The 25,867-nt window shown below is 43.8% G+C and overlaps 1 non-coding gene across 1 annotated transcript; it reads right to left on the minus strand.

Moving 5' to 3' along the window:
• Positions 1 to 3,120: 3,120 nt before the first annotated feature.
• Positions 3,121 to 3,193, minus strand: TRNAG-UCC (transfer RNA glycine (anticodon UCC)). The gene has a single exon. It is a non-coding gene; the product is annotated as a tRNA-Gly (tRNA).
• Positions 3,194 to 25,867: the final 22,674 nt, after the last annotated feature.

Raw genomic sequence — 25,867 nt, forward strand, 5'->3', positions numbered from 1 at the left:
TTTGCGTTACGTGGGCCTCTCACTGCTGTGGCCTCTCCCGTTGCGGAGCACAGGCTCCGGACGCGCAGGCTCAGCGGCCATGGCTCACGGGCCCAGCTGCTCCGCGGCATGTGGGATCCTCCCGGACCAGGGCACGAACCCGTGTCCCCTGCATCGGCAGGCGGACTCTCAACCACTGTGCCACCAGGGAAGCCCAAGACCTAGTATCTTAAATAACTTTCCCAACATCCCAGCTGGCAAGCAGAGGAGTCAGGATTCAAATGAAGGTGTCTGCCCAGAGCCTTTGCTCCGAAGCACTGTGCTGTAAAAGAAATGAAAGAGAAGGACATTCCAGGACAAGAAAACAGTACATTAAAAGGTCCAGACGCCTGAAAGAGCACAGAGCCTGCAAGTTATAACTGGGGTGAGGATGTGAAGAGAAGAATGGTGGAAAATAAAGATGGGATGGGGGACAGAGATTTGAGGTGACAGACTCCATGGGGGATGGGGAGGGTGGAGTTTTTCTTCTGTCAACAATGGGGAATCATTAAAAGATTTTACAAAGGAGGATAATCTGATTTGATGGTTGTTTGAGAAAGATAACTGGTGGCAGTGTTTTGGAAGAAAATTACAGAGGTGTTAATTTAGCAACAAGATTATTACAAAGGTCGAGGTAAGAGAGGATGGGAGCCTGCCCTGAAGCCTGGGTGAAGAGGAAGGCCGGTCTGAAGAGTCACGGGAGAGGTAGAATCAACCGGGTTTTGCTGACAATGTATGGGTGTGAGGGAGGTAAAGCGGGCCGAGTTAAGCATGTCTCAAGTTTCCGGCATGGCAGCTGAGTGTCACTAAATTGAGATGAGTGGTAGAAGTTTCACATATTAGGTGGTATGAAAAGCCCTCTGTTTGGATTGATAAAGTAACTGAGGGCTTTCCACCCTCTGAGAAACTGAATTCTTACGATGCCAGGAGACAACCCTACACAGTAGTCAGCCAGTGACTCGGGTCCAACAGCCGTGTCACAGGGTCCCTCCCTACATTCTGGCCACCTGGTCTGACCTCGTTAGCACAGCCTAATGGAGCTGAAAACAGTGGTGTCAACAAACTAAGCTGCCCACCAAGCACAGCATAGTCAAACCTTGCGTGAACTAAGTAGACATTCTAAGAGGACTTCAGAAAAGAGTAAAAGCTTTCTTCTTTCCCCAGGGTAGGTTGAGGCTCACTGAGGGTATAAGACAAATTGCTCCATGAAACAGTGAGCAGAAGTACAAGCGAGCTTATAGTAAATGCTGACTTATGACATACATTCCCTTCAGAGGAAAGTGATGTAATTTTTACTCTCTTATGGAACAGCTAGGAAAGATGCTCATTTTTATTGAGCATCTCGTGCCAAGCCACCACCTTAAGAAGCATTGTCCCATTTTCCAGAGAAGGTGAAAGAACTTCCCTAAATCACACAGATGCTTAAGGGGCAGAGCCGGGGCGGGAACTTGGGAGAGACCAGCTCAGAGCTGGAGCTCCGGGAAAGCTAGCGGGGCCTGGTGTGGACAGGCCGTCGGCGCAGCAGGGCCGGGAGAATCACATGAGGAAAAGTAGGGAGGCAGGACTTGGCAGTTAATTATTGGTAGTTGGTAATAATTAACTTGGTAGTTAATTATTCCAGAAAGGAGCCCTTCTGACTGGAGACTTTCAGTTCGCCTACTACTGCTGGGTGTTCTAAGCATTTTACTTTGGCAGTAAACATCAAACGTTGTTTACTAACACAGGCGTACACAGGCATACACAGGAGTATGCCTGGAATATTCAGTGACTGCTCAGTACCATAAATAATTATTACAAAATAACAGCTGTGAAGAGGTCATGAGGCAGCAGCCCCTCCTTTCTACACTTGGGTCTGAACTACCAACTACAGGCTACTTTCCAAAGTCCCCAGGAACCAGTCCAGCCGCTGAACGTTCCAGATATGGAGTTTCATTGGTCACCTTCCAGTTATGTCGTTTTATTGGTGAGAACGATGACTAACCAGCCGGCTGATTTACAAGCAAGTTCCTACTTGGCTTTTCTCCTGTCAGCAAAATCTACTAATGTCTTCTAGCTATTTTCCTACTTCAGTATAAAAAATTGTTACACTCCTGGCAGCAAAGCACATCCATCCAAGTGACAAGCAAAGAAAGGTTAAGGAGAAGTCCAGCCCAGATACAAGGTGGGCTGGACTTTACCAGGAAGAGCAAGAGCACACACTGGCCAAGAAGTGTTGCAAAGAAGGAATTTTCTAGAGCCTTACGCCAACTGCAGTTATTATCCTGGGCAATGTTACATTTTCACTTCTGATTTATATTAACCAGTACTACAAACACATAATGAGTGACCTAATTCTTTTCCAGTGGATTTTCCTTTTTTTGTTTGTTTTGGCCGTGTGGCATGTGGGATCTTAGCTCCCTGACCAGGGACTGAACTTGTGCCCCCTGCCGTGGAAGGGCAGGGTCTTAACCACTGGACCGCCAGGGAAATCCCTCGATTTTCCTTTTATTAGAGCTATACCCTGGTAGGCTGCTTAAAATAATAATTTAATAAATCAACTCTCAGTACAACTTTAAGCTTAACCCCGAATTAAATTTTCAAATATATCATTACCATATTTAATAAATATGAATTTGGGGTTTTTTTAAAGTTTTTTGAGGTATACTTTTACATTCCATGAAATTCACCCATTTTAAGAGTACAATTCAATAACTTTTAGTATATTAACAGAGTTGTGCAACCGTCACCACAATAATAATTCTTATTTGAGGGGTTTCCCTGGTGGTGCAGTGGTTAAGAATCTGCCTGCCAATTCAGGGGACACGGGTTCGAGCCCTGGTCCAGGAAGATCCTACATGCCACAGAGCAACTAAGTCCGTGCGCTACAACTACTGAGCCTGTGCTCTAGACCCCGTGAGCCACAACGACCAAGTCTGCGTGCTGCAACTACTGAAGCCCGCGCTCCAAGAGCCCGCGCACCGCAACAAAGAGTAGCCCTCGCTCGCTGCAACTAAAGAAAGCCCGCGCGCAGTAACGAAGACCCAACGCAGCCAAAAATAAAATAAATAAATTTAAAAAGAAAAACATTTTTCTTTTGGCCACAGAGTGTGGTTTGCCTGTAAGATCCCTGGCCAGGGATTGAACCCGGGGCCACAGCAGTGGAAGTGCTGAGTCCTAACCTCTGGACCGCCAGGGAAATCCCAAGAATTCATTTTTGAGCTTATTTTTTATTTGAATTTTTCAATAGGTGATAATTTTCAAAAGTAAATGATAAGCGACAGAAAGATCTGTCACCTAAGTTATTGAATAAACTTTTATTGCGTTTTCCTTGAGTGGCCAGAGGTCTCCCTCACCGCCTTTTCAGACACCTGTGCTTGGAGACACAGTGTGTCCAGATAATGTGGTTTATTGTTCCAACTCATCCTCTGGTTTGACTGTTACTTGATGTCCCCTGAAGTGAATGACCATTGAGTAGGGAGGAAACTGTGCCCTCTCCTTCCACTGGGCCTCATCATGACACATGGCAACCAGTGACCAAACAACTCCTGATGTCAGCAACAAGTGCTTTTGGAGAGCCATAAAATCAGGCACCTTAATGATTCTTGACAGCACCTGTGGGAAGTCCCCTCATGGATCAACAAGGACAGGTATTGCTATTGTTCCTTCAACACTGATTCCAATTCCCTTCACCCACCTACATCAGTCACTATTACCTTGAAATGTGAGACAAATCTCTTTCCAGTTTTTTCCTTTCCCACATGGATCTCTATGACCTTGATTTTGGCTTTCTTTACTTCCTTTACGCTTGAAATGGTTATTCATCCTTCCATCAAAGGCATCTTCATTACTGTCTCCTTCCCCCCTCTCTTCACAAACTACCGCTACAGAACATACCAAACGTTTTACTTATGAATGCCTCATACACCGAAATTGAAAACTTGGTCTGTGGAGCTCCAAACTCTAAAGTTCTATAGTCAGCATATCCTCTGCTTTATCACACGTTGTCATAGATAAACTATCCAAGCTCCCTGTTCAAGGTCACTGTCTCCACTTGGGTACTAGACCCTATGTTCTCTCACCTACTCAACGACATTGTTCCAGAAATTATTCCTATCTCCCCTGCTTAGTCAAATTTTCCTCTCTACTAGATCATTCCCAACAGCCTGACAACATGTTCTAAAATATCCTCATCTTAGCACATGACAACATTTACCTCTCAATTTCACATTAATCTCCCTTCTGGCTTCTGCCCTTATCGCTCTGCTTCCCTTCAAACAGAACTTGGAAATGTACGTTGTCAGTACCTGCTGTCTCCAATCCGCCTCTTCGGAATCTCCTCCAATCATCTTTTCACTGCTTTCGTCATGATCACCCGTGAGGTCCATGTTGTTAAATCCAACAGTCAAACCTGAGTGCAAGTCTTACCTGACCTCTTAGCAGCATTTGCGTGGCTGAACTTTCTCTGCTCCCTGAAACACTTTCTTCCCTAGGCTTCCAAGATTATCCTCTCTCTTACTCCTGCTCTGTCTCACTGGCTGCTCTTTCTGTCTCCTCTGCTAATTCCTCATCATCTCCCTGACCTCTATGGATGCAGTGCCTCAGGGATGAATTCCTGGAACATTTTCCCTTCTCTAGATGTACCCCCCAGATGACCTTAGGCAGCCTGTAGCTTTAAATACTATCAATATGCTGCTGATTCCTAAATGTATATACATCTCCAGCCAGATCTCTCCCTTGAACTCCAGATTCATATACTCAATTGCCTGCTTGATATCGCCAATGTATGTTTCTCAGGCATATTAAATGTATATATCCAAAAGAGAATACCCAATTCCCCATCCCCTACATCTGCGCCTCCTTCAGTTTTCTCCATCTCAGTGAATGGCTTATCAGTTGCTCAGCCAAAACCTTTGGTTTCACCTTGATTCCTCTCTTTCTCTCATGCTGAAACCGCACACCCCAGATGGGACTCGAACCCACAGTCTCTGACTTAAGAGGGGACCCAAAACCACAAATCTCCCAGCTGAAATCTCACACCTGGTGTCAGGACTCAAAGAAGCTCATGTTCTTTATGTCTCAGCACAGAAGGAATTCAGCAAGAGGCAAAGTGATAGGCAAGAAGTAGATTTACTGAGAGAGATACACACTTCATAGGCAGAGTGTGGACCATCTCAGAAGGCAAGAGGTCCTGAAATATGGGGTGGTTAGTTTTTATGGGCTGGTAAATTCATAGGCTAATGAGTGGAGGGATTATTCCAACTATTTTGGGAAAGGGGCAGGGATTCCAGGAATCGGGCCACCGACCACTTTTTGGCCTTTTATGGTTGGCCTCGAAACTGTCATGGTGCCTGTGGGTGTGTCATTTAGCTAATGTATTACAACAAGCGTATAATGAGGAAATCGAATCTTCTGCCTTCTTGGGTCTGATCGGTTCTAATCAGTTTATGTCATATCCTCACCAGCTATGTCATACTTTTAAAGGTAGTGTCCTGTGCCCTTCCCTCCTGTCTCAATATTATCTTGTCAGTCTATTGAGAAATTCTGCTAGCTCTGCCCTCAAAATATATCCAGAATTCCACCACTTCTCACCACCATTATCACGTGCCCCTCCTCTGCTTAACATACCTCCAGCACTGCACTGATTCCTATCTCAGAGAAACATTTCCCACCAGTCTTTACATGAATTACAGGCCCTTCACAATCTTGTCACCCTTATGTCTCTGACTTCATCTTCTATGATTCATCACCTTATTCACTCTGTTCCAGACACACTGGCTTTCTTGCTGTCCCTCAAAGAAACCATACTTACTCCTGCCTCAGGGCCTTTGCACTTGCTGTTTCTTTTGTTTGGACCATTCTTCCCCCATACATCCTCACGACGTGCTCCTTTACTTCCTTGAATTCTCAACTCAAACATTGCTTTATCAGTGAGGCTTTCCTTGACCACTCTTAACTAAACTAGCCAAAACCAAAACCAAAACCTCTGCCCCTTTACACTTTCTACCCCTCCTTCCCTGCTTTATTTTTCTCTATAGAACTCATCACCCTCTGGTGTACTACATATGTACTTGTTTATTTTTCATGGTACCACTCTCCTCACTGAAACATAAGCTCCACAAAGCAGGGACTTTGTCTATTTTATTCACTGCTGCATTACCAGAGCCCAGAACAGTGTCTGGCCCACAGAAAGTATTCAACAAATATGTATTGAACGATTAATGAATTGAATAAATATTTACTGACTAGCTACCATGTGCCCTATTTTAGGTGCTGATGATATAACAGTGAACAAAAAAATGACATGGCGCCTGTCCTCAGGCAGCTTATATTTTAGTGATAGAGACAAGCAATAGACAAATGAACACGATATAAGATGGCCAGTAGGGATACAGGCTATGAAGAAAATAAATCATTTAAAGAAATAGAGTAGTGGGAGTGTCATTTTTGATAGCATGTGAGGGAAATCCTCTCTGAGGAGGTAGCACTTAACAAAAGCCTTGAATAAAGTACAAGAGTGAGCCCTGCAGAGGCCTGGGGAGAGCAGTTCAAGCAGAGAGCCCAGCAGGTTCAGAGCTCCTGAGGCCAGGCCAGCTTGGCATGACCAAGGAAAAGCAAAGCCAACATGTGGGGTGAAGAGAGAGCAGGAGACGGTGCCATGGGCAGAGAGGCCGTCAGAGGCCAGGTGGGCACTTGGAATTTTTCTCTGGCAAAATAAAGGAAGCCATTGAGCAGGGCAGTCATAGGATCTGATCCCATTTTAAAGAATCACTCTGGTGCTGCGTGGAGGATAGACGGTCGAGGGGTGAGACAGGGCAAAGGGAGACCAGTTAGGAGGTTACTGAATTAGTAGGTGGGAGTTGAGCTTGGGTGGTAGCAATGAAGGGGGGGGAAATGGTCCGACAGGATTTGCTGATGCATTAGGTATGAAATGGAAGACAAAAAGATTAAAAAGATGACTCCAGGGTTCTGGCCTGAGCCACTGGAAGGATGTCATTTACTGAAATATGGAGTTTTCAGGGAGGAACAGGTTTGGGGAAGATGGTGTTTAAATCAAGATCACCTAAGGAGTGAGATATAGAGAAACGCAAGGCTTGAACACTGGGATGCTAGGGATAATGAGAAGGGGTAGGCAAATAGACTGAGTCTTAATCGCTAAGAAAAATGCAAGAGAGGTGGGACAGGACAGGGCACTGGAGACCAAGGCGGGGTGGGTGTTCAAGAAAGAGGAAGTGGTCCATTATGTCAGATAGTGATAAGGACTGAAAACTGATCATTGGGTTGGGCGATGGGGAAGCCATTGAAAACATAGTTTCAGTAGAGTGGTAGGGGGGTAGAAAGTCTGATTATTTGGGGTTGAAATGGATCTGACAGACTCAGAATCTACTAGTACCGATTACAGGAATTGGGCAAATTCAACCTCTCTGCCTGTCAGTTTTCACATCTTCTAGTCTACCTTTTCTCATAGATGTTTTCTAGTAGTCTCCCCTTATTCGTGCTTTCGTTTTCTGTGGTTTCAGTCACCTGCAGTGACTGAATATTTTTAATATTTAAAAATATTAAATGGAAAATTCCAGAAGTAAACTATAAGTTTCCAAATTGCACACCACTGTGAGTATTGTTATGAAATCTCGATCCTTCCTGCCTGGGATGTGAATCATCCTTTTGTCCAGTGTATCCTGCCCATTAGTCACTTAGTATCCGTCTGGGTTGTCAGATTGATTGTCGCAGTATTGCAGCGCTTGTAATCATGTGACCCTTATTTTATTTAATAATGGCCCCAAAGTCCAAGAGTAGTGATGCTGGCAATTCCAATATGCCATAGAGAAGCCATAAAGTGCTTTCTTTAAGTGGAAAGGTGAAAGTTCTCAACTTTAATAAGGAAAGAAAAAGGTTTGCTGAGGTTGCTAAGATCTACAGTGGGAATGAATCTTCTGTCTATGAAATTGTGAAAGAAAAGTAAAGTTGTGCTAGTTTTACAGTCGCACCTCAAACTGCAGAGGTTACCACCACAGTGCATAAGTGCTTAGTTAAGATGGAAAGGGTATTAAATTTGTGGGTGGGAGACATAAACAGAAAAGGTGTTCTGATTGGTGGCAACGTGTTGTGCCAGAAAGCAACGAGCCTATAGGAAGACTTGAGCGAGGAACCCCCTGAAACGAGTGACAGCAGCTACTTCCTGTAAGTCAGGGATGGTTACACACTTGGGAACAGGTTTGGACAGGGCGAGAGGGAGCTACAAACTACCGGGTGTAAGATAGGCTACAAGGATGTATTGTACAACACGGGGAATATAGCCAATATTTTGTAATAACTGTAAAATGGAATATAACCTTTTAAATTGTATAAAAATTTAAATAAACTGCAACAACAAAAAAGGAACTGTCATTGTAGAATCCACAAAAATAAAAAATTACTGGAGAGATCAAGTCTGCTGATGAAGCCACTGCCACATTTCCGGCAGAGTTGAAGAAACTGATTAAGGAAAGAGACCACATTCACATAACTTTTATCACAGTTGATCCTTGAACAACATGGGTTTGAAATGCATTTAAATGTGGGTTTTGGGGCTTCCCTGGTGGCACAGTGGTTGAGAGTCCGCCTGCCGATGCAGGGGACACGGGTTCATGCCCCGGTCCGGGAAGATCCCACATGCCGCGGAGCGGCTGGGCCCGTGAGCCATGGCCTCTGAGCCTGCGCGTCCGGAGCCTGTGCTCCTCAACAGGCGAGGCCACACAGTGAGAGGCCCGCGTACCACAAAAAAAAAAAAAAAAAGCGTGGGTTTTTTTTTCGATAAATACATACTACAGTACAGAATGCACAGATGTGGACACAGAGGGCCCACGGTAAAGTTACAGCAGGTTTTCCACTGTACAGGGGTCAGTGCTTCTAACCCCCCAGTTGTTCAAGCTGTATGTATAGTGTTATAACTGTTCTGGTTTATCATTAGTTGTTGTTAATCTCTTACTGTGCCTAATTCGTAAATTAACATTATCATAGGTGTGAATATATAAGAAAACACATAGTATATGTTGGTATATATAGGGTTGGGTTCTAGCCATGGTTTCAGGCATTCACTGGGGGTCTTGGAATGACCCAAAGATAAAGGGAGCACTATTGCACACATTAAATAAGAATTCAGAAATTCTTAAACTACATGCAAAATCAACCCTAATATTTTAGTGTTATCATGTTTAATGATACATATGTTTTTAAAAATTGAAAAGAAACAAATATGTATTGAAGGCTTACTATAAGACAAGCACTTTGCATGTTTGATCTTTTAGTTAATTTTGACTAGTTCAAATATAAACACGCTGAAGTGTTGTGGCCTTTTCCTTAAAAAGACCAAATAGAAGTCACAGAGGAAATGACTCATTTAATTTTCTGTATGAGATCCTAAACATTTCTCTTTTATTATTATTGAAATAATCAGTGCTGAAAATCTTTCTAAAAGGATTTATGTCTGACTGAAATCTAGACCTTTGATATACATTTTAGAGAAAGAAAACACCTACTTAATAACATTTTCAAATAAGACGACTTTGTGGGGTTTTTTCCCTCAAAACACAAACAAACACAAAAACTAGAGTTTCTTTCAAAGATATATTACCCAATCTAGCTATGTACACATACCACCCAGTATCAACTTGTATACTTGTTTCTGTTGTTCTGTGGAGTTTGCCCTGTTACTCTGTAATACTGTGTTTTCTAGTTAAAGTCCTTCCTCAGCCTCAGGCCCTCTTCCCTGCCTTTTCTGAGAGGGAGGGGCCCCCAGCCCCTAGGAGATCTACCTTGCCAACCACCCTCTTCAGGGTTCAGAGGCTGTGCTTTATTTTTTATTTTATTTTATTTTTTTTGTGGTACGTGGGGCTCTCACTGTTGTGGCCTCTCCCGTTTCGGAGCACAGGCTCCGGATGCGCAGGCTCAGCGGCCATGGCTCACGGGCCCAGCTGCTCCGCGGCACGTGGGATCCTCCCGGACCGGGGCACGAACCCGTGTCCCCTGCATCGGCAGGTGGACTCTCAACCACTGTGCCACCAGGGAAGCCCTGTGCTTTATTTTTTAAAAACAGCCTCTCCCACACAGACCCAGTGACTTAAGAGGTGGGAAATCACCCACGCATGGGCAGACTGTCTGAGTCCAGCCTTGCACAGCTGCACAGTGTAGTGGGAAGGGCACCGTCCTGGACACCAGGTGATCCAGCTTCTAATTCCAGCCCCAGAGGGGATCTCTGGCATCTGGGGAGGTGTCCCCGAGTGAAACACATGGGCCAGGAGCCCTGTCAAGTTCTCACTGTCCCTATTCCTCAGATGACAACGCTAACACATGGAGATGGGAAAAGTGTAACAATGGATTCCTCTGAGGCTGTCAGAGGAGAACAGGGTGAATATTGAGGATAATTCATTGATTTCTTTTGGCGAAGAAAATTGTACATGGTGAATAAAAGTCCACCTACTCGTGTACAGATTCACACTAAGGCAGTCTAGGGAAGAGAAAGAGCAGCTTGGTACGAATGAGATTTTTCTTTCCATAAAACAAAATAGTGGAAATTTCAGGCATTTCTCAAAAATGCTAGTAATTAGATTTCTTGAGAGTCATTTTCAAAGCGGTTATATCTCTTAGGCCTGGGATTAGTGGGTAATTTCTATTTCCTCTTTTATCTTTTTATGTGTTCTCTGACTCTTTTACTAATATGTATTAATTCTGTAATCAGAATAGGTATTTCTTTAAAAAAGAAAAAGAAGTAAATGGCTTAACTCTGCTAATGGACGAAAAGAGGGAAGAACCTTAACAACTAACAATGATGAAACTGACATTTACTGAGTGTCATTTATTATCTACTGGGTAGTAACTGGCTCATTTACTTCCTCTCAACTCTGAAGAAGCTACTATATTATCCCTATTTTACATACAAGAAAAACAAAGCAGAGGGAGTCAAATAACTCTTCTAAAGTCACAGAGCTGGTAAATGCAGTCACTGGGACTCACTTCACCTAGATGGTCCAACGTCAGGCCCTCTGCCCTTTTATCACCCTGCTGTACTGCATCCTAAATATTCTAAAATAAACTTTAAATAATAAATACATAAATAAATAAATTTTGCTGTGGATAACCAGTTCTGTGCTAGGGTTAGCTGTATAGACAAGCACTGGTCTATGCAGTGTTCAACTAAACAAGGAGGCTGTTACACTGAGGGGGTCCTAATGCCTTAGAGGTGTAAACAGACCCAAACCCGACATGGTTAAGAAAGCCGAAACTCAAGACTGCCAATCACAAACAGCCAAGTGGTTTTTCCCATATAAGGCAAGCACTTAAGCTATAGCCAATCAAATAATTTCCTTGCTTTGCATCCACCTTCTCTCGTAAGTATTTCCCCTAGCTCCTATTGGTGGAGTGCTCCTAACGACTTCCAGTTTGGCATTGCCTGATTCCAACTGATTTCTGCTCAAATAAACTCTTAAAATGGTTTATATGCCTCCGTTTGTCTTTTAACAGCTGACATCCGGGTCATTTTGTGTAGGCACCTCAAAGAGAGTTGAAAGAAGGTGATTCAAATGGCTTGGGAAAGTTTGGGAACACAGGAGCTGCCTGTCAGCTTTTTAAAATATTTTTTTTCTTTTCTTTTTCTTTTCTTTTTTTGGCTGTGCCAGAGTTCCCCAACCATGGATTGCACCCAGGCCTCAGCTGTGAAAGCCCGGAATCCTAACCACTAGGCCACTAGGGAACTCCCAAAAAATAAATTTTAAAAAAGGCACAATCTATCCATGGGACAAGATTCCATCAGCACAGCAGTCAAGGAGAAACAGTCAGCAAAACTGTCAAGGAGAAACCACACAGCACAGGGAGGCCTCATCACCACAATCTCATTTCCTGTAAACAACGCAGTCCCTGTGTCCTGCTCACAGCTAGGAATGGCAGCTCCTTTAGGGCTGGCGAATGTGGGTCTTCTTTCTTCTCTCATCCACCACCTCCTGACGTTTCAGCCTGCTGTCCTCCTGTGGCTGGATCCATTCCACTGCATATCACATTTCAGGGAACTGGATCACACAAGCGGTTTCAGGCCTCAGAACTGAGGAAAGGCCTCAAGCTCAATAAACATTAGCTGGATGAATAAATAATGCCTATAGGTGTGGTCTTTCTGAATCAGTAATTTCACCTAATATCCCAGGGTGGGGAAGGACACAGGATAGCAAGATACAAGACAGGCTACCTACACTAACCAATCATGTTCTGATTGTGGTGGGGTGGGGTGGAGCTTAGGGGGGCAGAAGCATGGATCACTGGCAACTGCAAATAGGCAAACCTGGATTCAAACCCTGACTTTGCTCCTTGCTTAGCGTAGGACTTCAATTTCTTTTCTTGAGTCTCAGTCCATAGCTCTATTTAAAATGGCTGACTTTCAGGGATGCTATAGTTTGGGCATGAGAAGGGAGTCTACTCAGGCTCTTCCTTGGTCCTTGCTTTCATTCCCCCTCCAAAGAGGAGACCGCAATCCGATGGGTTAGGGATTGCACCACAGGAGAGAGGGGCTCTCTCCCTTTCTTCTTTATCTTGTCTGAAGGTCAGCATGGAAGGAGACCCACCACCCCACCCCTTACACACAGACAAACACACACACACACACACACACACACACACACACATTGTTTTTCTCTTAGCCCTCTCTTCTTTTTTAAAAAAAATTTTGTAAAAAATATTTATTTGGCTGTATTATGTCTTAGTTGAGGCACACAGGATCTTCCATGGTGGCACGCTGGCTTCTCTCTAGTTGTGGCATGTGTGGGCTCAGTAGTTGCAGCACGCAAGCTTAGTTGCCCGACCAGGGAGCGAACCCATGTCCCCTGCATTGGAAGGTGGATTCTTAACCACTGGACCACCAGGGAAGTCTCCTCTCTTCTCTTTCTTGTGTGCATGCTGTAAGTGGTAAGTGGTCAGATCTCTCTCTGCTTCTTCCTTCCAAGTGGCCTAAGTGGCAGAGAAAATGGGAACCATTTCCTTCTGGAGAAAAGACCTGTACAACCTGTTCTCTTTTCCTTCTGGCAACTCTTCACTTCAACTTCCTGTCTCCCATGTGACCAACTGGTCGTTACATCTGGGTTCAGGCTTAAGGAGAAGGCGGGGTCTAATGGGGTCACTATTGCCGGAGTTCCCTGCCCCAGCAACAATAAAAGGTTAACACAGCCAGATCGAAATTTGATCACACATATCTCAGACATGCAAAGAAAATGTTGGAGATGGAGCTTAAAATCACCAATGAAAGTACCTCACTCTTCTAATGAAACATAGTATTATCCCAGATAACAACTCTCTATCAGAGCTGTTTCTCTCCCTTTTTTCTGTTCCTCCTGGAGACGGTGTCTAGAGGGAAGATGTTACAAAGTTCAGGCACCCCATGATGGCTCTTCTCCTCTGGATTGTCACCAACCTGTGTTGCAAGGACGCTAGTCTGGTCTTGCCCTTGAGCTGCCAATCCTAAGGTCTGCTCTCCTGGCTCTGCTCCTTCCCCCACTCCTGTGGCTGGCAGGAACTTTTCTTGCATCATATCTGCCTCCTCACCAAGATGAAATCTATAAACACCTACTTCCCAGAACTGTACTAACAGAATGGCTCCTGGGGAAACATAATTCATGGGATAGAAGAAAACACATACATACACCCACATACGTAATCTTTGTCACATTGCTTTCCTTTATCATTGTCTGTTGTCTGAATATGACCTTTGGAAATCTTGTAGGGAAAGAAACCTGGAATTTGGGATTATTCCCCAAACCTCATGAAGTCAAGCTCTTACAAATAATTTCTAGTATTTCTACATATGGCTCGATTTCCCATTATACTATTTTTTATGTTCTCCCTATATACCCCCAGTAGAACATTCAGGGATTTTCCGTTTTGCTTGTTACTGTAACCTTAGCATCTAAAATAGCACATGGGGCTTCCCTGGTGGCGCAGTGGTTGAGAGTCCGCCGGCCGATGCAGGGGACACGGGTTCGTGCCCCGGTCCGGGAAGACCCCACGTGCCGCGGAGCGGCTGGGCCCGTGAGCCATGGCCGCTGAGGCTGCACGTCCAGAGCCTGTGCTCTGCAATGGGAGAGGCCACAGCAGTGAGAGGCCCGCGTACCGCAGAAAAAAAAATTTTTTTTAATAATAAAATAAAATAAAATAGCACATGGCACAGGGTAGGTGCTCAATAAATATTTGTTGAATGACTGAATGGTCCATCACATCTTCTGTGTGTGGATTTATTCAGTCCAACTCTCAGGGCAATCTTACTTCCCTTCTCTCCGGGTCTTTGCAGAGTGGCACACAGGAGCTTGCGTGCTGCCCAGGGCAGTCACCAGCTTGGAGGTGGTAGTTGAAGCAGTGGGTCTTGGTGAGGTTCCTCGGGAAGAGCAAAAAAGAATGCACGTGGGGACCGAGATTGGCCCTAGAGCAGCAGTTCTCAAACTTTTAAATCTCAGAACCCCTTTACACTTTTAAAAATTGTTGAGGACTCCGCACAGCTCTCCTTACATGGGTTATGTCAATATTACTTGTATTAAAATTAACACAAAAAAACTGAAATATTTATTAATTTATTTAAAATGAAAATACTCCATGTTAGCATAAATATTATTTAAAACAGCTATTTTTTCTTTTCTCCCTTTTTTCATTGTAGTTGATTTACAATATTGTGTTACTTTCAGGCGTACAGCACAGTGACTCATATATAGTATAGTTCCTTGTGTTATACGGTAGGTCCTTGTTGATTATCTATTTTATATACAGTAATGTGTATAAAGCACAGCTATACTTCCAAAAGAAAAGTTACCGAGAAGAGTGGCATTTACTTTTTTTCCAAGTCTCTTGTGTCTGGCTTAATAGAAGGCAGCTGGATTCTCAAATCTGCTCCTCTGTTCAATCTGCTGCGATATGTTTTGGTTGAAATCTGGCCTCACACTGACATGTAGCTAAGAAAGGGTAGATCTTGGGGACTTCAGGGGTTTCTGACCTCATTCTGAAAACTGCTGTCCTAAAGGGACAGTTGCTGCAGCAATAATGACCATTTCTGTCACAGAGCCCCAGCCCTCCAGAAACTCTAGATCCTACCGTAAAAACAGAATTCCCATTTCTCACCTTCCCTGCCTCCCGTTTCTTGGCTTAGGATTGCACAATTCTTCAGTCATGTATAAGACAGCTGGCAGCCTGGAGCAGGAAAGTTAGCTAAGATGTAAGTTCCTGAGGGAGGGTTCTGGTCTTGGAAGAAGGGAGTGGACTAGACATCCTAGAAAGGGGGTGAGGGAAAGAAAACATACCATCCTTCTTCAGCGAGAAAGGAAGTTCAGGCACGTTTATGAACAAAGATGACTCAGTGCCTGGGCTGAAAGAAGGAAACAATGAAGCCCAGCCTGCTGGGCATATGGGGGAGGAGCTGGTTCTCAGAAGAGAAGGAACTGGTGTTATAACATAATTGTCTTTCTACCTCTCTAGTATCTTCCTGGGCCTGGCTGGCAGGCTGGCTCTCAACCACTGTGCCACCAGGGAAGCCCCTGACTTTTAACTTTTGATCACTTAAATATCATTAACTCACACAAATCAGGTCATTGTCCTGCTATCATTTCATTTTTTTAATTTACTTTTATTTTATTTTATTTACTATATTGTATTTAGTTCCACTTCTCACTGTGGACAGTTCCCTGAAAACGCAAAAATATCAAAGATCCTGGTTTTCTTGATTGCTGGTGTCATTTTTTGACTTACCTGTTTATAGTGCAATAATTTTGAAAAACTAAATTTTCTAAACCAAACATGGATAGGTGGTTAAAAACAGAAAGTCTGAAGTATAATCTCAAAACAGGTAAAAGAAAAGGCAAAAAAAAGGTGGGGGCAGGGGTAATCAGAATAACCTAAAATCACAAAATGTTGAAACAGACATGTCATTTCTTGTCCCCGGAGCACCCCAAGATGAATTTGATAGGAAAGTAGATGACAAACAGCACTTGTACAGCTGTAACTACTGAATCATTAGGAAGGAACATAGGGTATTCTTAGATGCTTATTAAAATATGGGTTTAACCTGCAGTGAATGTGCACAAACAATGACCTTGATTTTTTTCTGTTTGAGAATACCCTAACCAAAAAATGGCAAGAGATTTTGCTTCTGCAGTCATATTTAAAAACCAATAATGGGCCTTCCCTGGTGGCGCAGTGGTTGAGAGTCCGCCTGCCGATGCAGGGGACACAGGTTCGCGCCCCGGTCTGAGAAGATCCCACATGCCACAGAGCGGTTGGGCCCGTGAGCCATGGCCGCTGAACCTGCGCATCCGGAGACTGTGCTCCACAATGGGAGAGGCCACAACAGTGAGAGGCCTGCGTACCCCGCAAAAAAAAAAAAAAAACCAACAATAATGTAGATCTGATAAGGGCCTAGTATCTGAATATATAAAGAATACTTACAACTCAACAACAGTCTTATTTAAAAATGGGCAAAGGACTTAAATAGACATCCAAGGACATGTAAATGACTAATAAGCACATGCAAAGATGCTCAACATCATCAGTCCTTAGGAAATGCAAATCAAAACCACACCCACTAGGATGGATATAATCACAAAAATAAACAAACAAAAACCCAGAAAACAAGTGCTGGTGAAAATGGAAATTGGGAAATGGAAAACAGAAATTGGAGGACTCTTTCATTGCTAGTGGGTATGTAAAATGGTGCATCCCCTGTGGCAAACAGTTTGGTGGTTCTCCAATAAACGTATGATTGCCATGTAACTCAGCAAACCCACTCCTGGGTATATACCTCAAAGAACTGAAAACAGGTGCTCAAACAAAAACTTGTACACAAATGTTCATAGCAGAACAATTCACAATAGCCAAAAGATGGAAACAATCCAGATGTCCATCAACTGATGGCTCGATAAACAAGATGTGGTATATCCATACAATGGAATAGTATTTGGCTTTAAAAAGGGATAAAATACTTATAGAAGCTACAACATGGGTAAACCTTGAAAATACTATGTTCAGTGGAAAAAAAGGCAGAAACAAAAGGCCACATTTATATGAAACGTTCAGAAAAAGCAAGTTCATAGAAGCAGAAAGCAGATCAGTGATTACCAGAGGCGACGGGAGGGGGAAATGAAGAGTGGTTGCTTAATGCGTAAGGAGTTTTCTTCCAAGGTGATAAAAATGTTCTAGACCTAGATAATGGTGATGGTTGCACAACACTGTGACTGTACTAAATGTCACTGAATTGTATACTTTAAAATGGTTAAAGTGGTAAATTTTATGTTATGTATATTTTTACCACAATTTAAAAAATAATGCAAACTTTCAAGGAAAAGCTTTTTTTTTTTTTTTTTTTGCGGTACGCGGGCCTCTCACTGTTGTGGCCTCTCCCGTTGAGGAGCACAGGCTCCAGACGCGCAGGCTCAGCGGCCATGGCTCACGGGCCCAGCCGCTCCGCGGCACGTGGGGTCTTCCCGGACCGGGGCACGAACCCGTGTCCCCTGCATCGGCAGGCGGACTCTCAACCACTTGCGCTGTTGCAGTCCGGGAGCCACACGCCTGGAGTCAAGTTCCCCAGTAAATGCGACCCGTGTCCCAACCAAGGACACCCGAGAATCACCAACACCAAGCAGAAAGATTAGCAAAGGACTTATACAAGTATAGAAGCTTACACAAACTGTCCAGACAGGGTCCCACTCGGAGAGAAGTGAGTGAGACCCCGACCAACAGCTGGGCGAGGCTTTTATACCCTTCACAGGGCAGGAAGTCCCCAAGGAGGGAGGGAGCTGTTTAATTTTGAATCAGCCAATCAGGAACCCGGTTCTTCCTGCCCCAAGCAAGCAAGCAAGTTTCTTACAGAAGCCAAAATGTGCTGTTAGCCCTGAAGCTGTTCTTCCGTTTCTTTTGTCACATTCCCCCCTTTTTCTAAGAACTAATCAAACCCTTGATTCTTGGTCTTCCGTATTCAGGAGGTATGTTTCGTTTTGGGCTAAAGTTTGCCCAGTCAATCCATCTGTTAGTGTCCACGTCCTCCGTGGTGTAGTCTCTCTTTATTCTGCTATAATGAATCCAAATCCGGACACCATCGACTTTAACAGCAGTCGGGGTACTCAACACAATCAGATGAACTCCAGTCCACCTAGTCTCCGATGTCTGGGGGTTATGCTTCTTTACCCAGACTAAGTCTCCAGGTGGCAATGTGGGTTCCGGAAATTTTATTTTCAGTTTTTGTACAAAAGGTTTCCAGTGCCGAGGTTCAGCCGGGTTCAGCAGGGCAGCGACAGCAACTTGTCCGACGCATGAGGGCCACCTGGAGGCCACTGTGTCCAGCCATCTAGAGAGAAAGGCTATCGGCCTTCACCAGGGCCCAAACCTCTGAGTTAGTACTCCCCTTGCCACCCCGGCTCGCCCACATCAGGGTTGGAGAGTGCCAGAGCAGAAGGCGAAGCAAGAGCCCTTCCAATGTCCTGGAAGGCCCTCCCTTGTGTCTCAGCCCAGCCAATCTTGGTGGCCTCGGGGCCACTCCGGCCAACGCCCCCCAGGGCATCGTACAGAGGCTTGGCCAGCTCTGCAAATCTGGGTACCCAGAGCCGGCAATAGCCCGCCATTCCCAAGAATTCTCTCAATTCCCCCCCTTGTGGCAGGGGCTGGCAAGGCCAGGATGGCCTGAGTGCTCTGTCCTCCTTCTAGGATATACCCCAAATAGTCCACTTGTTCTTGACAAATCCGAGCCCCTTCAATTGAGAGTTTATAGCCCAAGTCCTGTAGTAACCTTACTAGGCCTTTTCTTCCTGTTAGACAATCCCACACAGTTTTTCCAGCCACAAGTAAATCATCCACATATTGTAATAAGGTTACTTCGGGAAACTGGTTATGGAATTCGAAAACAAGTTTTTAACAGTTCATGTAACCCTGTAGATCCCAGATGCGTTCCCTCATGCCAAGCGTCGAATCAACATCAGGCCTAGGTTCTCAGGAATAAAAACTCGGTGATCCCCATCCTGCCCCCCCAGGGGCAGTCAGGCATGACCAGGAAGGAGTGGGTGACTGCCTGCTTGCCCAAGTCGACCTTCCTGTCCGTGGTCCAAAAACAGCGTTGAGTCCCAGTGGCCCCCTGTAATCCATCTTTCCTTCCTTCTCGTTATCTAATCCCCCCTCTTTTTCTTTTGTATCCAGTCCAAATCCTTGGAATCAATAAAGAAACTTGGTTACAATAACCAGAATTATGAATGATTACGTTTAACATACCAAGTAATCTTAGTTAAATGTTTTTCTTTAAGATACCTCAGGGGACCTCTAAAGTATCACGATGTTAACTGGAAATCAAAAGAAACAATTAAAATTTGATATTTGGGAAGTTTGTCAAAAAGTTTTAAAACAGTTGGTCAAATAAGATCATAGGTCACTGTGAGACAATACTTATTCCTTAACCAAAGTTACAAAAGATCTCAAAAGCAAATACAGATCACTTAAATGCAAAGAAACTCACACAGTCTGTTGTCAAAAGCAGCATTTTAAGAATACTTTGGGGGAAGAAACCAAATCCAGTCTTGTTCTAAACCATTCCTAATAAAATCCATTTACCCAACTAAATTCAGTCCAATCATAGAAAATCCTGATCATGTATTACTGTTTTCAGTATTTTTTTATTCTCATTCATCCCACCTTCTTTTACTGAAAACATACATCTTACCTTCCTTAAAAGTTTTTTTTTTTTACATTGAGTTACTTTTCTTGTTGACAGATGGAATAAGGTTTTATTTGACCGTTAGGAAACCTAGGTATAACAAGTATTATACTCAACATTGATGACTCTAAAGACATGTCTATATTAAACCAACAAGTTTAAGCCACCTTCAATACCAGATATCAGATTAGTACTGAATAGTTTTCAGATGACATGAACCCGAAATTCATTCTGGCCAGATTATTTTTTACTTCTGAGTATGTATGTAAGTGTTTGATTTTTTTAAAAGCTAATTAAGTAGAGCTCTTCTATGAATTAATTTTTGGCAATACCATACATCTACAACACACATATAGATACGTATGAAAATACAAACACAGAGGTCTCATTGTTCCCATTCCAAAATTTCAGTCCTGAGTCAGGTACAACATAAAATCTATCAGTTACAAGGGGTTGGATTCAAATTGGGCTTCTGGCAGATGGAACAAATCAAGGTCACCAATCTAGATGGCTAAATCCTTTTTACTAGTGCTTATAGAAAAGACACTTGGGATTTCTATTTATCCTTGACAAGTCAAGTGTTAAGTTACTTTACCCTCTTTTTTTAAATTTGCATTTAAAAAGATGGCAGAGATAAGGGTTTCTTAGAAGACCAGATAGGACATTTGTATCTCAAAGGTTTCCCCTTTGTTTAATACTTAGCTTAGGGGAGAAGGCCTCTTTTAAAATTCCTATCAGGCTAAAGTCCATTTCCCAAAAGCAGCCTGCCTCGTTGCCTCGATACTGATGCAGTTCCCGGTATTGTGAGTTGGCCCCTTGGTTTACTTGTGCACAAGTCACACATTGCCTAGTGACTGAGAACACTTTTTCTCTTAATACCTGCCTTAACTGTCTCTTCTCAGTTTATAAGTTCTTCCCTTCAAAACCATCTAATTTTTGTAATTTCCTTCGGATATCTGGGGCCGACTGTGTCACAAAGGTCGTTAATTGCCCACCTGCCTGTTTTTTTTTTTGTGCCTCAGGGTCTATGGGGGTCCATAGCCTGTAAGTCTCCATCAGCCTTTCCAGGAAGGCGGCTAGAGGCTCTGTGGCTCCTTGGGTCACCTCTGTGGTCACCTTGGACATATTAGTTGGCCTTCGTGCTGCCGCACGAAGTCCTGTTAACAGAGCCCGGTGAAAACGGGCCAAAGCCCCTCGTCCCTCCTCCGTGTTAGGATTCCATTCCGATAGGGTACTAGGGAGCACGGTTTCAATTAGGTTGGGGTTATCGGTGGGCCGTCCATCTGGACCAAGTACCTGTTTACGGGCCCCCCACATGATTTTTTTTTCTCTTTCTTCCGTGGTAAACAAAACCTGTAACAATTGCTGACAATCATCCCAGGTCGGCTGGTGAGTTACAAATATAGTTCCTAACAGTGATATTAATATAAATCAGTCGTGGAGAATGGGGCATAAGTAAGAAAAGGCTGTGCCTCCCCTGGACTAGGTGCTTGTTGCCGCAGAGGCAGAGCAGTGGGCCGCGGTTCAGTCAAGTGCTCCTTGGCCGACCTGGGAGGATGTCGTCATCGCGGCCGGTATCCGCCTAGGGAGGGACATAGGGAGGGGGAGGTGCAGACGCCTCGGGAGGAGGGGTTTCTCCTTCCTCTCCCTCCCCTACAAGAGAGGGGGCGGGGACTTACAGCTTTTAACATTAGGTTTTTTCCCGTCCCCCATCTTGGCGGCACATGTTATCTTTAGATCTTATTTCCTTTCTGTTGGTAGCTCCCGGCGGGGGCAACCAGGGCCTCAGCCAGTCAGGTGGTGTCTCCACGAGACCCCGCCAACACTCAATATAAAGAATCTGATCATCATGTGCCTTAAAGACAATATCTTCCACCGCATCTATAACCGGAATAAAGAACGTACCTTCGGATGGCCATCCCACCTCAAATGCCGGCCATTCCAATTCCAAAAGGTGAGGAGGGTTTCCGGGTCTACAGAGGCCCCGAATTCCCTGCCGATCTGGCGGAAGTCTCTGAAGTGGTCCAGAACTAGGCTCAGGGGGGTCTGCAGATGGAACATACCTTGTCCCATTGTTAAATTCCTGTTGAGCTGAAAGTTTTAGCACAAGCACAAAGCCAAAGTGTCCAAATGCAAGAGCGCACACATGAGTGACAGACAGAAGGAGAGAACAACAAGTTGTGACACAATCCCAGTTCAAAGTCGGGACCAAAGAATATCGAAGCCGACTTTGAATTCCCAAGGAGGAATCGCGGCGTCCCGGGACTCCTCCTGACTCCAGGCTTAACGTCGCGTCCGACAAGCCTTAATGGAGTCTCCTAGTTTCTTGCCGGCAAGCCAAGGGTCGCAAACTTACCCGAGGAAGGAGCAGGCGGTGGCTTCGGAGGAGGGACCCTGTTTCAGATCTTTAACCTCCACTGTCCGATCCCGGACGAGCCCCCAAATGTTGCGGTCCGGGAGCCACACGCCTGGAGTCAAGTTCCACGGCAAATGCGACCCGTGTCCCAACCAAGGACACCCGAGAATCACCAACACCAAGCAGAAAGATTAGCAAAGGACTTATACAAGTATAGAAGCTTACACAAACTGTCCGGACAGGGTCCCACTCGGAGAGAAGTGAGTAAGACCCCGACTAACAGCCGGGCGAGGCTTTTATACCCTTCACAGGACGGGAAATTCTCAAGGAGGGGGGGAGCTGTTTAATTTTGAATCAGCCAATCAGGAACCCGGTTCTTCCCGCCCCAAGCAAGCAAGCAAGTTTCTTACAGAAGCCAAAATGTGCTGTTAGCCCTGAAGCTGTTCTTCCGTTTCTTTCGTCACAGCGCCACCAGGGAAGCCCCATATTAATTTTTTTGAGACTTAAAAGCCACAGCAGAAATCTATTTAGTAGAAAGGACAAATTACAAATTGGTTGAAGACCCCCAGAAAATTGATAGGGCCAAGAGTGAATAGCAAATACAGCAGGCTGGGTCACTCCAAGCCCTTTCTTGGGAATTTGAAAGAGGAATTCCCATGGCTGACTTGGCCACTGGACAGGAAAGCAGTACTCTGAGTTACTAGGTTGTGTTGATGCTTGGTTAGTTTTCCATAGATTCTTTGAGCTTGGCATTCTTAGAGTAATCCTGTTTTGCTTGAGTCAGCTTGTATGGCTTCTTTTCCTTGAAACCAAACATCTGTGACTTCCCTGGCTACGCAGTGTTGGGAATCCCCCTGCCAATGCAGGGGACACGTGTTCAATCCCTCGTCCAGGAAGATCCCACATGCCGCGGAGCAACTAAGCCCATGTGCTACAACTGCGGAGCCTGCGCTCTAGAGCCCGAGAGCCACAACTACTGAGCCCGTGTGCCACAACTACTGAAGCCTGCTCACCTAGAGCCTGTGCTCTGCCACGAGAAGCCACCGCAATGAGAAGCCCAAGAACCACAAAGAATAGCCCCCGCTCACTACAACTAGAGAAAGCCCACGCAGCAACGAAGACCCAACGCAGCCAAAAATAAATTAATTAATTAATTTAGCTATTTATTTTAAAAAAATAAGAAAGAAAGAAACCAACCATCTAATCCTATATATAAGACATTTAGTAATATGCTATTTTAGGACATTTAGGTAATGTAATACTACCAATTATACTAGGTTCCTATTTCTGCCCTAATAAATTATCACAAATTTAGTGGCTTAAATCAACAGAAATTTATTCTCTCAGAGTTCTGGAGGCCAGAAGTCCAAAAGACAGGGTCAGGCTCCCTTTGGACATTTGTCATTGCATTTAGGACCCACCCAGATAATCCAGGATGATGTATGCATCTCTAGATCTGTAACAATAACATCTGTAAAGACCCTTATTCCATATAAGGTAAGATTTACAGGTTCTAGGGAATAGGATATGGACATATCTTTGGAGGGCATCATCCAACCCACATCCAACCCATTACATTATTATATAATGTAATATATAATAAAATAACACCACAGTGAAAGATATGCCCTTTTTTTTTTCTTTTTCTCAACTACTGCGCCACCAGGGAAGCCCGATATGCCCATTTTGAAGCCTGCTGATACATGTTGGCAATATGTATCAGTGTTTAATATTCCTGACATTGCTCAAAATGTTTTTTGGAACTTTTCATTTGGCATTGCCCTTAGAAATTGAGTCAGATTCTTTAGAAAATAATAATGGCTATGATAGAATCACCAATATTTGTACAGTGTAACAAGCACTTTCACATCCTTGGGACCTCATAATGACCCTGAAATAATGTAGGTAGATCCAACCAGTGGAAGCATTTTGTTTGCTTCTGGCCAAACTCAGTGCCTTATTTTCTTAAAGATCAAACTTTGGAGCAAACGCGGAAATGAGAAGGACAATTGACATTGGACAAACTAAATTTTGGAAAAACCCAAGTCCTTCTAAACTTTCTTTTCTCCTTGCTCCATATCATATCAGTAACGCAAATCCTGTCAACTCCACCTGGAGTATTTCTCATATATCCAATCCCTTCTACTCCCACCCAAGGTGCCTTAGTTCCCTCAGACTAAAGGAAATACTTTAACTGATATTTTAATAGCCAGATGAGATGCTGCCTGACTCATGAGTCATTTAATAAATCCAATTAGACCTTCAAATTTATTCAGTTGATTTTTGTTTTTTAACACACCAAATAGCAGGAGATTGGGCTTGACATATATACACTAATATGTATAAAATGGATAACTAATAAGAACCTGCTGTATAAAAAAATAAATAAAATTAAAAAAAAAGAAAACACCAAATAGCAATAGAATACAATTTAAATACTTATCAATTAAAATATTTTCTAAGTAGTCTTCTTGCCTTTCAGTTTTGGGTGTCTTGGCTCTCTCTCTTTTTTTTTTCGGCCCTCTCAAACCTCTCCAAAATATACTCTTCCACACGTAGCATCTCTACTCCCCCACCTTCTAGGGGTACCCACAGCCCAGACAATGAATTCAAAATTCCTCAGCAGAGCCCTGAGTGCCCCTTTCAGTTGACCTCCGTCTAAATTTCCAATTTCTCTGGATTATTTTGTTTCCTACCCATGCTTGCCCTGCATGCTCATGCCTCTGTGCCTTTGCTATAATATTGAAATCCTGTAGGTTTACTTTTTAAAAAAATGCTATTTCTTTAAAATAAGTATAAGGCCTAAAATGAAATCAGCCTTACTCTACCCACCCTTTGCTTCCTGTCCACGCTTCCTCCCGGCACCTCCCCACAACCTTCTAACACTCTTATCCGTTCTTTTAGTATTAACCTTCATATTTTAAAATAAAATGCCAATAATGATATATTTGTTTTTTTGGCTGAATATAAACTGATGACTTTCTACTACAAAGAAGAGGTTTTCACTCTATCACCCAGATCCCAACTATACATATATACTTACACATATACATATATACATATACTCTCCTTCCCCATCCTCCTAATATAGTTATAAGTATGGATTCTATTGCTATTTGGTGTGTTAAAAAACAAAAGTCAACTGAATAAGTCTGAAGGTCTAATTGGCTTTATTAAATGACTCATGAGTCGGGCAGGGTCTCATCTGGCAAGCAGAGAGGAGTTGTGCAAGATGGAAGGTTTCTATAGCAGAAAGAGGGTGGGACAAGGAAATTACAAGAGCAGATTATTTCAGGGAAGGTCACCTTCCCTATGGGGAAGGCAGGGGGTTTTAGGCAGATTACCTCACTAGTGCCAACCAGGAAATTTCAGACTTAATGGTTTTAAAACCTTCCAGGAGAGGCTAAAACTGCAATTATTGAATAGGTTAGGTACTAAGTCTTGGTGTGACTTAGCACAGTGACTGCTGTTTGAGGCCTGTTGTTTCTTTTTAACAGGCGTTGATGTGTAACCAGTTTTACTACAAATATATTCTCTTTCTTGGGCTTTTTCCTCTTCTTTGGAATCAATAATTGCCTTGCTCTTTCCTTGACTTTGTTTTCCTTGCTTCATTTTCCATTTACCCAGCATTCATTGGTCCCCAAGCTCTCTGCCAAAGGTGTACATCTCTTCTCAGTTCCTTCAGACATATTGAGGATTCTATCAATTTCATCTTTTTCTTGGAACTCCTCCCCTCCCCCCAGAGTCATCCATATTCCTGCTGCAGGCTGAGCTGGTTGCCCTCTAGGCCACAGTACAGCTATTGTCCTGAGCTCACCTTTCACCCATAT

The sequence above is a fragment of the Lipotes vexillifer genome, unplaced genomic scaffold, assembly GCF_000442215.2.
Source record: "Lipotes vexillifer unplaced genomic scaffold, Lipotes_vexillifer_v1.1 scaffold1242, whole genome shotgun sequence".
In the NCBI taxonomy this organism is placed as follows: domain Eukaryota; kingdom Metazoa; phylum Chordata; class Mammalia; order Artiodactyla; family Lipotidae; genus Lipotes; species Lipotes vexillifer.